The 17,397-nt window shown below is 52.6% G+C and overlaps 1 pseudogene; it reads left to right on the forward strand.

Moving 5' to 3' along the window:
- Nucleotides 1-1,411: 1,411 nt before the first annotated feature.
- On the forward strand, nucleotides 1,412-8,707 carry LOC144255907 (neuronal acetylcholine receptor subunit alpha-2-like; annotated as a pseudogene).
- Nucleotides 8,708-17,397: the final 8,690 nt, after the last annotated feature.

A 17,397-nucleotide genomic window follows, 5' to 3' on the forward strand; every position in this document is an offset into this window, starting at 1 on the left:
GCAGGCTGACTCTGGAAAGAGGGAGACGTGGATTCCTCAGTCAAGCTGGGGATAGTCCAGCAGCCAGGTGCTCCTGGAAGGCCTTGCATCCCTCTGTGGAGTGTTGAGGAGGCATGACTCAGGAGTCCTTCTCTGGCTTTGATCAGGTTCAGCAGAAGGAGCCTTGCAGAATCCAGTGGCCCCCTGCCATGCCAGCTTGGTGACATCCTGCCAGATTAGACTACAGCAGGGTATGTGCAGGGGAAGCCAGACCCTCCTCTGAGACCATGGGCCCCTCCCATTCTGCACTACCACCCTGGATGAAGTTTGGCCTGTGGTGGCCCCTTCTGCTCCCAGCAGGTGAGTGGCTGCCTTATCTCTGAGACTTCACCACTGTGTGCTCACGTGCCAGGTGGGGGGATATCCTGCAGGTGGGCTCATGGCAGTCCTCAAGTCTGCAAGGATGTTAGAGGTCATAGGCTGGTGCCTGGTTCCACAGGGAGAAGGTGGAGGAGCTGTCAACGCACTGATATTAACAGCTGTGTCACCTTGAATGTCCCCAGCTTCAGTGTTGCTCATCTGCAAAACACAAATAGTGCTGTGGACCTCCAAGAGCTATTGTGGGGACAGAAGGAAAGCCTGTGCCTAGCACCTGGTTCACAGCAGGCACCCAGGACACACATGTGGTGGTTATTGTCCTTGCCGGGCTTTCTGTCCCAGCTGGAGCTGCTGCGGTTCTGGGTTTGAAGCAGTAGCTGTCCACTCACTCAGTGGCAGAGCCTTGGTGTGCCAAAGCCATTGGCAGAGTACTGAAAACCCCCCGAGAGACCCATCAACAGTGGTTGGCCTAGTTGATGAGAGGTGGCAAGTGCCAGGGGTTTAGGAACAACTCAGGGAGGTGCCCTCAGTGGCGAGGGCTATGGCTGGTACTGCTGGTTCCTCTGACAACTGGGTGGAATTAACGCTGCTCACCACCAGGCTTGCTGTCATGGGGCAAGTCCCCTCCCTGCAGCTTAACTGGGACCTGGGCTGGATCTCCCCGCTCCCTACCGCAGCACTCTGGCTTTGTTATCTAATATCACACAGGTACTGACGTCCAGTACTGAAGACCGACATGAATGAGTGCACTGTGGCCACGGGGCTGTGCACAGCTCTGATGAACATTATCATAGTGAGTCCTCCACAGGGTTTGAAGTAGGATCTGGATTCACATCCCACTTGACAGATGAGCAAGCTGAAGCTCACACAGATGGTGGCCTCTGCTTTGATGGGAAGCCAGATGCCCGCTGCCTCCTTGGCTTCTGGAGACCCCTCCTCTTCTCTCCCATCCCACAGCATTGGCTCAGCTAAGCCCCCAAACCCAGGCTGAGGACCGCCTCTTCAAATACTCTTCAGGGGCTATAACGGCTGGGCACGGCTGGTTCCCAACACCTCAGATGTGGTGATCGTGGGCTTTGGACTGTCCATTGCCCAGCCCATTGATGTGGTGGGCCTGTCTCCCAATTCAGGGCCCCTCAGAATCAGCCTCCAGACCCCAGGCTCTTCCCCAGGGTCCCCCCTACAGTCCCAGCCTCCTAGCCCATCTCCATTACAGCGGGGACCTCAGCCTGTTCCTCCTGGGCTGCCACAGCCCCTTCCCCTCTCTCACCCAGATCCCCTTCTGGGGCAGCAGAGGGCAGCGGGAAGGTTTCTTGTGTGACCCTGAAGAATCTGAGTCCAGGGGGGTGTTGGGAGGGACACTGGGCTTGGGTGCCACACAGAGGCTCTTCCTGTGGGTGGGGGTCCCGGCAGTCCCTCTCACTCATCCTGTGCTCTGGATTCTGTTGCCCTCTCCCTCTTACCGGCCAGGACAAGAAGAACCAAATGATGACCTCCAATGTCGGGCTGAGGCAGGTGAGGATTCTCCCAGCAGGGAGGGGACAGTCATCGCTGGGCCCCGCCCCACCCCTCCCTGTACCTTTCCCTGACAGGAGCAAGCTGCTGCATTCAAGGTTGGTGAACACCTGCCACTTGGGTCATCTGGTTGCAAGTGGCCTCTCCAGAGGACTATGCTTGCATGGCCAGGCTCTGAGTCCACTCCCTGGGCATGTCACCAGAGAGCAAGAGATGCCTTTCTTAGAAATGGACATTTCATAGTCCTTGCTGCTTGGGGACAGGCTGCATTATCACCAAAACCCCAGGGAGGTCTCATTCTGCCCATTTTACAGCTGAGGAAAATGAGAAGCAGGGTGCAGCTGGGCCAGTAAAGGGGGCACCCAGGTGTGCCTGGCTCTGCTCCTTCTACCAAAGAACGCTGAGTATCCCTGTTTGTGTTGCCTGACAAACCCGAAGCTCGCCAACTAGAGCCGCTTGGATGCTTTGTATATCCGTTTCATGGTCAGGAGTTTGAGTGTTTCCTCTGCTTTGCATGGTGACTACTTGGGAGCGTCTGGCTGGTGGCTGTCCCATACTGAAGGGTTAAGGACAAACTTTACTCACAGCAAGGGTGTTTGGAAAGTTCTGAAAGGGTGGGCCTGGCTGACCTCCTGGCCCTGCCCAGGACCTCTCGGGGTCTTTCCCTGCAGTGTCTCCAGGAGGGAAGACAGATTCCCACCTGTGGCTCAGGGCTCCCAGAAAGAGGGTCCTCAGACAGAAGCAGAACTTGCTGGTCTCTGATGGCCTGAATGGGCTCAGCATCCATCTTGCCATATTCTGTAGGTCAGGGAAGTACAGGAGTCCAGCTAGATTCAGGGAGGGGCCATAGACCTAACCTCTCAGTGGACGGACAGCCAAAGAGCATGTGGCCTTCCTGGATGGGCCACTCCTAGGGCAGACTCATTAGAGCTCAGGTCTCATGAGAACCCCAGTGTGTTCCCTCCCTTCTTACACCTCCTGCTTTGTTCAGCTGCTCTGAAGGCCTCTGACATGGAGGTGGCAGTAGAATGTGAGAAAGAGGAGCTGGAGCCCTGCCCCACCAGTACCTGACTGTCCCTGGGCAGAGGTAAACATGCAGAGAGCCACACCCACCAGAATGTTGATTGGCATGTCTGTTTGAGTCCATTGAATGGGTGCCTGGCCCTTCAGTGCCCTTTCTGTAACTCCTTTCCCCCAGGGGGCCCCAGATGGTGTTGGGGTGTGGTGTTTCAGCTACTTATTTAAATTAGACCTTGGTCCAGAGGCTCTGAGTGGATACTGTTCATCCCAGAGCTGTTGGAGCGTCAGGAGGCTCATCTTTACAGATATGCCAACTGGGGACAAGAGCAAGGAAGGTACTGTGTGTGTAGTTGGGGTAGGCCTGGAACTTAGTTCACTGCTGCTGTCCCCATGGTCTGGTTACCTGGGCCAGGGGCTGGGTGGGAGGTGAGGACATACACTGCTGTGGGACCTGGGCCATCAATCCGTCACCACCTCTGGCTACCCTGAGATGCTGAGCATATTATTCAGCTTCTCTGAGCCTCATTTTCCTCATCTGTAAAATGAATGTGATTCAACCTACTACCACATGCCCGAGGACAGTAATATGCCCCAACTTGATGTGGGTTCCCCAAAATGTTGGTTGGAACTGAAAACATGATGAATGGAATGAAGAGAGAATAAGAACTGATCCGGGGAGAGAAACATAGGTTCACTTGGACATGATTTGAGGGGAGCAGGAGTGAATTCCAGAGCAACTCTTGCTCCCTCCTGGGCCGGCCCCTGGGTAGAGAGTTCTCTGAAACACAGTCTGGAGGTCACAAATAGCTCCCCTCTGTGGTCCTCACTTCCACTTGCTTGGCATGCCCTGGCCGGCTGTCTCTGGAGCCTCTTCCTGGATGGAGAATCTAACCACCTCTGTAAACTGTGATGTGCTGAAAGGCGACTTCAGCTCAGATCCTGCAGTGCCTCACTGGAGCCAGCCAGGGAGGCAAGAGAGGACCAGGGACATGGCTGAGGACACCACCTGCCTGGGAGTTAGCTACTGAAGTGGGGGCAAAGCGAGGAGGGTGTTTATCTGGGAGGGTGTGCCTGGTTCCTTGGTCAGAGCCCCTTCCTGGCATTGCAGCCTCTCTGTTCTGTGGGACTGGGTGGGGCTCTGGGGGCTCCTGAATCCCTAGCTCAGCCTAGGTTGACAGAGGCCCCTCCCTGGCATTGCAGTGATGGAACCCCTCCCCTGCACAGGAGTGGAGCTACTACAAGCTGCGCTGGAACCTTGCTGATTTTGGCAACATCATCTCCCTCTGCGTCCCTTCAGAGATGATCTGTATCCCTGACATTGTCCTTTACAACAAGTAGGAAGCCATGGAGCCCTGAGAAGACCACCAGAAGGGACGGTAAAGGGGACTTGGAAGGCTTCATCATTTCCCTCTTAATGCTTAGCAGAGAAACCCTCCTCTGCATTCTTTTATTCCTTTCATTCTGTTCTCTCCCTCCTACACACCAACATTTACTGGGCACTGAAGATGTATTCATTTGTATCACGGTGATAGTGGGACAGATTTGCCAACTCTGAGTATCCTTTGGAAAATGTGGTTCAGGCTCTCTAAAAATACCTAAGAGTTGAAATTTTAGAGGATGGCAATATTGTCTGACCAGGTAAGTGGCATCCTATAGTAGCACCTTTGAAGAACAAACTCACTGGGTATGTTTTTTCTTTAATCATGTTTTCTTATACTTGCCTTGGATTCAAGACCCAGAGGATCAATCTCACCCTAACAACTAGAAGCTAACAGAAGCTGGAGGGCGAGGGGGGGGGCACAGGGGGAGGAGTCTATAGAGAATCCCAGTGGGCAAAAATCAATGAATTAAGATACTTTTTGATAGGAGGAAATAGAAATCAATATTTTTATTAGTATGTTTGGTATCAGGCAATTCTTCATTGAGAAGTTAAGAAGTTCAAATTTAAAAGAAGGTGTTATAATTGTCTAAAACCATTTTTTAAAGCAGGTTGCTTTAAGATATTAAGATATTAATAGCTATGACAAGGTTCTGTGGTCATGGTTTTGAATCACACTGTATGTCTGTCATCCCCTGCCAAGGGCTTTGGAAGCCAGCAGAGCACAATAGTGTTTTAAATACTGTTTTAAGTCCTGCAGCAAAGAAACCAGCTTACCCAGCACTTCCCAATCCCTCGGACCCTACCTTGGAAATGATATTTTTGAACAATAAAACATATAGAGAGAGTCCATTTCTAGACCTCCAGAGAGGTCAGCATTTCCTTACACAAGTTCCTTACACTGTCTGGTCCTAGGCAGGTCCAGCACCCTCTCACCTAAGCCGTCTTGGTAAACACACACTTGCCACTGGGTGACCTGGCAGGTCTGACACTGCAGGTACCTGTGTTTGCTGACTCACACCCCCACCCCATTGCTCTGTACCCAGGAGCTGGCACCCAGGAACATTCTAGTTTCTGCTTCCTGAGCATTTGGCAGAGATATGAGCAAAGTCCTAGGGTCAGATACAACTTCATATTTCAGGATTGTCAATAAAGCCATGACCACTAAGACTCGATTTTCACAAGAAAAGTCCATTCAAACTTCCATAGACATATAAAGAATCATCTGCTCCACCCAGGCACTGCATTCTGGCCAATCAATAGAACCGTTCCTTCCACTAAATGAGTGCATGTTGCCATCTAGTGGCAACTATGTGAAATGACCAAAATGCCTTTAATTTCTTTTTTCTTTTTTTCTTTTTGACTTTTTGCCTGATGTATTTGTTACTCTCTTTCAAAATTCCTGTTTCCAGCCAGTCTGTCTCTCTACCCTGGAACTACTCCATGGGAAACTCCTTTGTATTCTGATTCCCTGGACTTTAGGACAGACCGTAGGAAGCTAAGGGGGAGTTGAAGAAGTCCCATCTGACTGGTCACCATTGTTCCAGTGTCCCCATAGTCCTTGTGGGTCTTTGGATTCTCATTCCCATGAAGTCCCCAACCTCATCTACCACAGTCACTATGATGCCCACCTGGTGGCCCCAGTGAGCACTGTTAAGGTTTTCCTTGGCCTCAGCTATTTCTTGTTCCTGCAGGGCCCTCTGCTGTGGTGCTCCCTACCCTCCCTTGGATGAGTCCTCCCTGAGCACTCCAGTTAGCCTACTGTTGGTGCCAAGCTGCCTCCTAGGGGGCCCTAGTGGTTGAGGTTAGATGCATGGACTCCAGGAAGTTTCCTCACTAGCCAAAATCTTAGGTCTCTTGAGCAAAGAACAAAAGATCCAAGTGGAAAAGTCATGCTCTTCTACCTAAGATACTGCTTGCTCACTGTGTGCTAGGAAAGTACAGTTCAAAATTATCACTCTAAAATACTAAAGGAATAAAACAGGCAATGGAACTGCATACACCCTGTGACCTCAAATATGCAAAACCATCAGAACCATCGTCTGCGTGACAGTAGAATAGACATGTATAATAATATCACAATGTTAATAGTGGGTATTTTAAAAATTCTTGGTACTTTCCAGTGTTCTTCAAAACTCCAACTTTTGCAATTAAAACAATGTTATATGAAAAGTGTATCCATCTTCTGGGGAAATTTTATACCCTTGCTAAAGATGGGACACTTGGCCAGCTGAGAACTGCCTTGTTCAGGTTGCTCTCTGCAGCAGTCTGGGTGGGTCAGGTGGGTGTGCAGAGCCCCCAGCTGGTCTTCTCTTCGCAGTGCAGATGGAGAGTTTGCGGTGACCCACATGACCACAGCGCACCTCTTCTCCACGGGCACTGTGCACTGGGTGCCTCCCCTCCATTTACAAGAGCTCCTGCAGCATCGACGTCACCTTCTTCCCCTTCAATCAGCAGAATTGTAAGATGAAGTCTGGCTCCTGGACCTATGACAAGGCCAAGATCGACCTGGAGCTGATGGAGCAGACGGTGGACCTGAAGGACTACTGGGAGAGTGGCGAGTGGGCCATCATCAATGCCACGGGCACCTACAACAGCAAGAAGTATGACTGCTGCGCCGAGATCTACCCTGACGTCACCTATGCCTTTGTCATCCGCCGGCTGCCGCTCTTCTACACCATCAACCTCATCATCCCATGCCTGCTCATCTCCTGCATCACCGTTCTGGTCTTCTACCTGCCCTCCGACTGAGGCGAGAAGATCACGCTGTCCATCTCCATGCTGCTCTCGCTGACTGGCGAGTACCTGCTCTTCACTATGATCTTCGTCACCCTCTGCATCATCATCACCGTCTTCCTGCTCAACGTGCACCACAGCTCCCCCAGCACCCACAGCATGCCCCGCTGGGTGCGGGTGGCCCTGCTGGGACGTGTGCCCCCCTGTGGCTGCTGACGAACCGGCCTCCTTTGGAGCCACACGGCTGCCCAGGCCTGAAACTCGGCCCATCTTGTTACTGGTTGGAGACCAACATGGACGCAGAGGAGAGAGAGAAGGCAGAGGAGGAGGAGGAGAAAGGCAGATGGGTGTGTGCAGGCCTCCCAGCCCCCTCCATGGGTATCATCTATGGCCGTAGACTCCTACACCCACAGGCCTCAGGGCCCAGGGCCGAGGCTCCCTCTGGGGAGCCTGAGATCTTGCTGTCACCTTGCATACAGAAATCCCTGGAAGGTATGCACTATATTTCTGACCACCTGAGGTCTGAGGATGCCGACTCTTCCTGAGTGAGATCTGGGTGAGGGCCTCCCCTGGGTGACCCTACCAGCTTACCAGGGAACCCTCCCACCTCAAGGTGGTAGCTAGACCAACCTGGTTCCCTCCCTGAGGGCTGGCCTCACTCATTCATGACTTCAAAGAGTCTGAAATCAATTGTGAGAGAACATTTAGCTGGCTCTTGGGACACTTGATGGCAGTAGGTCAAGAATGTCCCTGCTCATCCTAACTGGGAGATAGCGAGCAGAGAAGGGCATGCTTAGATGTGGACTCTGCAGTGCCATGCTTATGCCACTACCTACAGGAGTTGGCAGGGATGGGAGGTGAAGGGGGCATTAGGAGAGCCTGGTGGGCTAGTCCCCTGTGGCAGTGGCCTTCCTCTTTTATGCTAGATGGTCCCCTCTCCTCTTTGCTCATGAGGCCCTCTGTGAAGCTCATGAGTCAACCACAAACCCTGCAGATTCTTGGTTGTATGAGGCTGGGCCTCTCTGCAGCCTCTGCCTTATCTAGCGCTCAGCATCAGCATTCTCTTATCAACTTAGGGAAGGGTGAAAGGCTGGAAAGGATCACTGGATAGCCTTGATGAGTGAATGAGAAAATTAATAATTAATTTGGGAGCAGCTAGGCATCCATCCCTGGCCTGGGCTGGGAGTCCAAGCTGCACAAAGCCCACCCACCCCCTAACCTGCCCTGAGTCACACCTACCCCACCCACTACCTTCTCTGCACTGAAATCACTGCAGCCACTGGGAGTCCATCTCCTTAGATGGTTCCTGCACCTCTCTGTGTCCCTCTAGTCCCTTTGTCCGGAACCTGCTGAGCCCTGGAAGTGTGGAGGGTGAGATAGGTGGGACACAGGAGAGGGTGGTATGGGGCTTGAGCCAGCTCTGTTTCTCCCTCCACCCCATCTCTGCACCTGTGCCAGTTTTAGCTTCCCCTTAGCTCTCAGGGGGCAGTTGTGGTTGTCCCTACAGGGTCTAAGCATGAGAGGAACACTTCTTGATGCCTGGCCTCTGTCACTGTGAGCCCATTTCTCCTGCAGGTGAGAGAAGTCTGGAAGTGTGTTGCCATGGTCATTGACAGGATCTTCCTCTGTCTCTTTATCATTGTCTGCTTCCTGGGAACCCTGGGGCTCTTTCTGCCTCTGTCGTTGGCTGGAATGATCTGATGTCATGTCCCTTATGTTGGCTCCAGGGCAGTCCTGCCAGCCAGCAATGACCACCTTTAACTGCAGCTGCCTCTAGAGTGCCCTCTGGGGCCAGTGCCATCTGCCTGTGGTGCTTCTGGGGAGAGAACCAGCTCTGAAGGTCTTCCTGGAGCACTCACTGTGATGCTACTGCACCTAGTACTGGGAATCTGCTGGACAGAAAGCCCAGTTTAGGAAGCAGAGGAGCTAGAAAAGAAGGAGGATCCTGCCCTGCAGAGGGGTGGGACTAGCACAAGGAGAAACAATATGGCCTTGAGGGAGGGGCACATGGGGGAAGGGGAGGCTGCCTCAGGGGTGGAGGGTCTATGAGCAATGGTCTAGATTTAAGAATGAGCCCAAAGTTCCCAGGGGAACCCCCAGGCCAGGGTTGGGGAGGCTGGTAGTGCAGGTTGGGCTCTTTAAACCAGGCTGAGAAGTAGTTCAGTGTGAGTTTGCAGGTCTTGGAGGTGTGTGGTGTAGCAGCCGAGGAACAAGGGACTTTACAGAAGCTGAGGAACAAGGGACTTTACAGAAGGAGCAGGGAGCAAGTGTGGGGGCGCCAGTGGAACGAGGCCTTTCCCTCCATCCAAAGCACCTTCAGCACCCCCTGGGCTTCCCTGAGGCATCATGCCTCCCTCTTCCTTGTAAAGAGGTAGCCAGAACTGAGAGCTGCTGCTGTGGATGCCGTGTGCCCATGAACCTGCAGTGAACAAACCGGGAAGGCCATCCCTGGCTGTTCTTCCACAGTGCCCTGGTCCCTGTAGTCTGTGGTCAGCACACCTCTCTGGAGTTGGGGATCTCTGCTTCAAGCTCCTTCAGTTCTGAACTCCTCCCAGCCAGGGACCCTTTAGTTTCTCCTCTCCCTAGGACCTAACACAGCACAGGGTGAGGGGCACCGGCACTCTATGTTGTGTGTGGTGGAGGGGAAACACTGAACATTTTGGGCTCCATGCCTGCTGGGTGATGCCAGTGCCCTTGGGGTGTCCCTCCAGCCTGCCATTCCTGTCCTCCCCAGAGCCTCACCATGTCTGACCTGCTCTGGACCATTCTGTGCAGCTTGTTCTTGCTCTGGGGAATGTGGAGCCTGGTGGGCCGAGCCTCTCCTGAGCTCTGTCCAGCCCCTGAGGGCAGGACCTCAGTAGCCACCAGAAGTGTACACCAGGCTGTCCAGACAGTGTGGATCCCCAGGCAGGAAGCAGAGTAGGGCAAACTGCTGACTCCCCTCCATCTTGGGGTCCTGTCCTTCTGAACCTCCTCCTCCTCCTCAACACACAACACTCCTTCACACATCTGGAAAGACCTACCTACCTGTGACCCTGGCCCAGGCCTTACTCCTCAGTTCTCTCCTGAGACCCCCCCCACTCCATGCCCTCTGGCCTCATTACTCCTCATTCTGTAGCCTCCACCCCCAACCCCCTGTCTCTCTGCCTCACTGAGGCTCCCAGAGTTGATCTCCTGCTGCAGGGATAGCATGGAGATCTGTGTTGTTCAAGTTTCCTGTCCATCCAACTTGCATGTGAGTAAAGTGGTTAAATAAAGCCAAGTCTGCTGCTCCTTCAGCTGTGTGACCCCCCCCCCACAGAGCCCAAGTGGTCTGGGTGCAGCTGAAAGAGATGCCACATGGATGAAACTGCCCTGGGTCCCTCCTGGAAAGCAGCCCCTGAGTCAGGTACCCTGCTGACCAGTTGGGACAAAGGGCTGGAGCACACCTGTCCCACTGCCAGGTGCTTTCCTTGGCCATGGCCCAGTGTCAATCAGCCCTTCATCTGCACCCAAAAGAACGCCACCCATCTCTTGCCTGGCTGTGGTTCATGGCCAGCCTCCTCCCACAAAGGGCACATCAAACCAACACCACAGTCCAATAAACCACAAAGAAAATGGTACGAGTTTAATTCAACCACAAATCTGATAGAAAGAAGGTAAAAGAAGGCTCAACACAAACACTTGAGAAAGGAAGGGATCAGATGAGAAAAGAGGGGTGGGGAGAAGAGGAGGTGTAAGAAAAGGCAGGGAAGGTAAAGGAAGAAAGAGAGGAGGTTGCCAGGGAGAGAGCAGATTGTGGTCCAAAGTCCAGTCCTGACCACTGTCTCTCTGCTCCTTCCCCTGATACTTGGTGTGATAACAGCACAGTGTCCTGTGCCAGAATTCCCAATCAGTTTGTTCTTGGACTGTGTCCCAGATTCCCCATCAGGAGGGAACCCAGCTGTCAGTCCAGACCAAACTCACATTAAATAAATTTGAATATACACTGTACAAGAAAGCCAGCCCATCCCCCAACTTATAAGCCTCCTGACTCCTCTCCCCCCAAATAAATCCCTTCTCTGGCCCCTCTGTGCATCAGGGGATCCCCGAGGGCTGAAGAGGAAGGAGAAGAAATAGTTTGGCTCCCATATGGGCCTACCATGTCCATGCATAAGCCATTTTGGCTGCTAGGGACACTACTGTGACCCCAATGAGGCTCCAGCACCCAGGTTGGGGTGGGAGGGGTAGCTGGCAGCGACAGTGACCTCTGAACCATATATGTCACACCCACCCTGCATCCATATCCAGAGTCCCCTCCATCCAGCTGCAGCCTGAACAACACAGTCTGGGGTGGGGTGGGGAGGGGGTCCTGCAAAGTGGTGAGGGAAGGACCCCTCCCCCAGGCCTTCCCTGAGAAGACCATGTGACCAAAGGCAAGGCAGGGGAGGTGCATGATGGGTGGGGGTGGAAGACGCAGGCGGGTGGCCCCTATGCTAGGTCACTCTGCAGGTGGGTGGGCCAGATTGGCTAGGACCTTGGCCTGATCCATGGCATCCAGCGGGTTCTTGGCATCCACAGCCAGAGTGTGGGAGGCCGTGAGCATCTGTCACTTGCACTCCTCACTCAGGGAGGTCACAGCATTCTGCTGCGCCAGCCTCATTTTGTTGATGAGGTCTGCCAGGTCCTTGTTGAGCAGCTTCTGTATCCCCTCAATCTGTAGGGAAAGCACACAGAAAGGCGAGGTGCTTGGCTGTGGGGAAGGGTATTGGCTGAGGTAGTCAGAAATCTCTGGGGACAAGGTGCGTCTAGGCCTGGCTGAATCCAGCCCCCCATACAGATTGGAGTGGGCATCCCAACCCCTAGCCAATCATGTGAGCATGGCCTGACCCCACCGCATATGCCATCAGGTCACAACAACCATTCACACCACCAGCATTCAGTTGAACGGCCAGGGTCCATGTCCCCGTGCCATTTTGTAACTCTCTACTGTCAAATCAAGAGATCTGGGATTTTTTTTTAACCACCACATGCCCATAGCCTAGCACACTGAGCACATGAAACACAAGAGATGTTTGTTGAATGAGCGAGTGAGTACATGGTCATCCCTAGGATACAGAGCTATCACATCACACCTGACTTCTCCTCAAGAAATTTTCCCTAAGCAGTATGGAGATTCCTGGGAAAGCTGGGAATGGAACCACCATTTGACCCAGTTATTGCCCTTCTTGGTCTATTCCCTGAAGACCTTAAGAGAGCGTACTACAGGGATACTGCCACATCGATGTTCATAGCAGCACAATTCACAATAGCTAGACTGTGGAACCAACCCAGATGCCCTTCAATGGATGAATGGATTAAAAAAATGTGGCAGTTATACACCATGGAGTATTACGCAGCTCTAAAAAATGACAAATTCATGGAATTTGCAGGGAAATGGATGGCACTAGAGCAGATTATGCTTAGTGAAGCCAGCCAATCCCTAAAAAACAAATACCAAATGTCTTCTTTGATATAATGAGAGCAACTAAGAATAGAGCAGGGAGAAAGAACAGGAAGAAAAGATTGATATTAAACAGAGACACGAGATGGGAGGGAAAGAGAGAGAGAAGGGGAATTGCATGGAAATGGAAAGAGACCCTCATTGTTAAAAAAAAAACTACATAAAAGAGGTTGTGAGGGGAATTGGAAGAAAAAACAAGGAGAGAAATGAATTACAGTAGATGGGATAGAGAGAGAAGATGGGAGGGGAGGGGAGGGGGATAGTAGAGGATAGGAAAGGTAGCAGAATACAACAGTTACTAATAGGGCATTATGTAAAAAGGTGAATGTGTAACTGATGTGATTCTGCAATCTGTATTTGGGGTAAAAATGGGAGTTCATAACTCACTTGAAACTAATGTCTAAAATATGATATGTCAAGAGCCGTGTAAGGTTTTGAACAACCAATAAAAAAAAAAAAAGAAATTTTCCCTAAAGCTGTCTAGGTCCCTGGTGGCCACCTCAGCCCTCTGATGGTACCTGCCTAGATGGGGTGCCTCTGTGGGCTACTGCTGCCACCCAGAGGCAGGTTGAGAAATGTCCCAAGTGTCCCTGCTCTGTCTTGCCTTGAGCAGGCAGATGGTTAGGGTGGTGATGGGATGGGCCACATGCCACATAGATCATGTGGCAGATGGCTGACCACGAGAGGCAGAGGATCCCAGGGCTCCATGGGAGGCCCACATTTGGTTTCCAGATGGACAATCAACAAATGTCCATTGGCCCTGGATCAGCTTCTTACAGCTGCAGTAACAAATGACCATAAACCTAGCAGCTCTGAGCAGCACAGGTCATTCCTTTACAGTTCTGCAGGTCAGACTTCTGAGCGGGCCCAATGGGGCTAACCCCAGGGTGCAGACTGGACTGCATTCCTTCTAGATGTGGGCAGGGTGTTCCCTGCCTTTCCCTGTGTTGAAGCTGCACCTTCCAACAGCAGTGTCCCTCTGACTTTGGTTTCTGTCATCACAGCCCTTCTCTGACCTTCCTCCCGCTGCCCATTAATAAGGACACAGGCCCACTCGGGTAATCCACATAATCTCCCCCTCTCAAGAGCCTCACACTGATCACATCCCCCACCCCCTTTAGCCTTGTAAGATAATGCGTTCACAGGTCCCAGGGATCAGGCTAGGTCCCTGGTGGACACCACAGAGCTGTGTCAGCAGGACACTGTGATTCCCAGGGCTTCATTGACAGGATTTCAATGAGACATTCACCTTGTCCTTGGTCCAGTGAGTAGATAAAGGATAAAGGATGGGGAGGGGAGGCAGGCGTACCCTCTTGCACATCCGCATTCAATGAGAATTCATGGCAATCTGAGACCCAATAGGAAATTCACCCCAGAAGCTGGCCAGGCTCCTGGGGGCCTCTCAGCCCTCTGATTGTTGCTGCCCAGACATGCTGTGCAGTCTCCTAATGGACAGAAATGGGGCTGCCCAGGTGGCCCAGGGGCCTCTGCTAGAAATGCAACTAGGAACAGGTGGAGGTATGGGGAGAAGGGACAGATTCGACACCATCTAGGATAGGACACCTACCTCTGTCCTTGAAGATGATGGCAAGGAAGGCAAGAGATCGTCCACACTCCCCATGAGCTTCCTCAGGGTCAGCCCCACGTTCTGAGGGGAGGAAGGCTCAGGGAAGCTGTTTCCGCCTGCTGTTTTCTTTTCCAGAAAGCCCTGTTTGCTTTGGCCAGAGCACTTCTTGGGGCTTCCAGGAACCAACTTCCCTTTGACCGTGGGTGGAGACACCACCCCCTTCTTCAGGGATGACAGCCCCACTTCCTTGGGTCCCTTCTGCCTGGGCTCTCACCTTCACCACCATCACGTAGCCCTCAGGGGGCAGCTGGCAGAGCTCCTTCTTGAGATCCAGCACTGCCTGCACCAGCTCCATGACATCGAGGTACACCAGGTCATCGGTCCGGTCCAGGTTGGCTGTGGGCTGAATAGACTAAGGACAAGAAGCTGAGGGGGCTTGAGGGACCTGGGAGGACCCTGCTACCACTGCTGTTCTTTTGTGGGTAGGCAACTCAGCCACCAGCCCTCCAGGAAGGACTCTTTTGTGGAGAAATAGTGACATTTCCTGGGCCTGTATCCCTCCCTTCTGCCTCCAGGACAATGGCTGTCCAGCCAGGGAGCCTAATCACGTTCTGGTGATGGCCTCACCAGACCCACGGAACCATCACCTAGCCTTGGGGTTCAGGTTGGTCAGTGCACGTCAGGTCATTCTAATGGGCAGTGGACATCGAGAACCACTGTTCTAGAGCAAAGAATACCAGTGGCCACCCAGGCTACTGCAAGGACGGGGTGGAGGGGGTGCCAAAGGCTTAAGGGTGGCTCAAAAGAGACAGGGGCCACTCGTCCTCCCCCAGGACGCACCTATGAGCTTTCCTCTGGGTCAGGCAGTGGGGACAGGAGCCTGGCTCTACCCCTGTTTCTACATGAACCAACTGATGTAGCCTGAGGCAAGGTGCTTGTCTTTAAAGACCATAGTATTCAGTCCTGGGAATCCCCACTCCAATTCATATCCAGCCTTGGGGGAGCCAACACCTACCTGTGCCCTCAGTTGTGGTGGCTTCTGTGGGGGCCCTGTGAACTCCACTGCAACGGGAAGGACAGTGAGTGAGTAAGTGGGTAGAGGGTTCTCAGCAGCTGGTCTTTGCCTTCATACTCACTGATGATCAAGCAAAGCCCTCTCCTCCATTATCAGGAGACTCCAGGGGTATTAGGCCCCAATCCCAGGAAGATGGCAGGGGAAGAGCATGCTGGCCTCTGTGGTTTTGTATAGAAAGAAAAAAAATCAAAGTCACAGCAGAGATGGGGTGACCTCATGGGAGTTCCAGCTCTGGCATGCTTCCTCCTTGATGGACACAGGCCCGAGTGACAGCAACACTCTGGCCTTGGCCACCCATGAAAAAGAAGCCTCACTCTCTACAGGCAATGGGGGTCCCTGGAGCCTCCATTGTATCCCTGGTGTATCAGCTGCTCATGTGTAGATTTGTGAGGATGCTATAATGATTTTTCTTGAGCATTTGGGGCTCAAGTAAATGAAATTCCAGCAGAGCCTTGCTATTCACGCCCACTTTGATGAACAAAGACACACACAGGCCCTGCGCAGCTGCTGGAAGGGAAAACACAGCATGGAAATCAGAACACCTGGTTCTGCTCACACCTCCGCCACCAAAGAGCCCTGCCACCCAAGACAGCACATCTGTATTCCCCCGGTCTCAATTTTCATCTGCAGAATAAGAGGGTTAGCTCTGAAGTCACCTGGAACCAGAGAGCCTAGGCTCACCCCTGAGCCATGCTAATTAGCAGCTGGGTGTCACTGGGCAAGTTATCAACCAGCCGGTGTCTCAGTTGCATCCTTTGTAAAATGGAGACACACTGCCTGTCTCTGAGTTGCTACAATACAAATGAGTTAATATTTGTGACTTGGGCTGGTGCCTGGCTTGTGTTAAGTTCTTTGTGTCCGTTGTCCTTGCTCTTCTTATCATTATCATCAGCTCCTCCCCCTCCTTTCCCTGACTTCAGCACAAACTTCTGGAGAGATCTCCTAGGCTTGGTCTCATTCATCCCTTGGGCTTGGAGAAGACCTAAGAAGTGGGGGAGGTGGGTGGAACTACTTAACCTTCCTCCACCACAGTGAGGAGTGCAAAGGCGAGAATCACCCACTATTCCAAATAAAGGCAGGCAGGAGATGGACCGAGAAGAGGACCTAGGAGGTGCGCAGAGCAGGGAGCAGCTCTCCACTGTAAGCTGACCCCCTTTGCACATGCCACATTAAAAACAAGGCAAATAGATGGTTCTTAACATTGCAGGCATAATCTGCTGCCCCCTGAGAGGCAGTAAACAAAGATGGGGTACCACAGAGACCCAGGTGGGGACTCCCCTAGAAAGGGCAGGAACACTCACTGTAGCCGGTCTCCTTCTCTGGGGTCTACAAGGAAAGAAGGAAAGAGAACAGTCACTTCTACAGCTCTGGGACCACCCACTGCCCCACCTCCCTCACCCTGCTCCACAGTGTGATTAGAGACTATGGCCATGGGGTGGGAGGGTCCCAAGATGGGCAGCCCCAAGGAGGAGACAGGCAGGCCCAGGGACTGGTGTTTCCTGGGGAGACAAGGCCTTCCCAGGCCATGGCTCTAAAAAGAGGCCTCTCCAGGTGACTTACCAATGGAGACTTATCATTCATGTAAACCATAGGGTCCTGCAGAGGAGACCAAAGGCAACAACTTAGGGTTCTGGAACTGAACACCAGAATGCACGGCATGTGTTTGTCTCAGTTAGTGGAAGGCAAACAGGGCATGGGGAGAGCAAGGAAACCCCTCCCGGGCTCCGTGCAGGCTCACCAAGGACTTATCCTCCTGTCTCAGCCACTGGGAATCTTCCAGCCTCTGCTTCTGCTGCTTGTCCAAGATCTGCCACATCTTGATCTTCTCAGCCTCCCACAGCTGCTGGGCCTCTTCTCTGCTGCTGGGTCGGATGAAGTCCTCCTCCTGGGAGGACAGTGAGAGAAAGGAGAGATGCAATGAGCCCTATCCCAGGCTTGGAGGAGGGACGGTCCCCAGAAGAGCCTCAGGGGAACCACAAGCCTCGGCCTTGCAGCCACTTTTTTCTAGCTTGTTCTTAGACCAGCAGCCCTATATGCAGACAGTTATTATCAGGTGTCGGCCTCACACATGGCCCTGGTGGCAGCAGGAATGATGAACCCAAGCACACACTGCCAAACATGCACCATACTCAAGATGCAACGTGAACTGTCAATGACATTTTAACATTATATTTTCTCGGTTGGCATTGGTGATGTTGCTGTCATTTAATAGATTTAGAAATGCAAAGCCAGCCTCTGGAAGCCCTTGTTTTTTTTTTTTTTTCTCCATCTAAGTGCCATGTGGCAGT

The sequence above is a fragment of the Urocitellus parryii genome, chromosome 7, assembly GCF_045843805.1.
Source record: "Urocitellus parryii isolate mUroPar1 chromosome 7, mUroPar1.hap1, whole genome shotgun sequence".
NCBI lineage: Eukaryota > Metazoa > Chordata > Mammalia > Rodentia > Sciuridae > Urocitellus > Urocitellus parryii.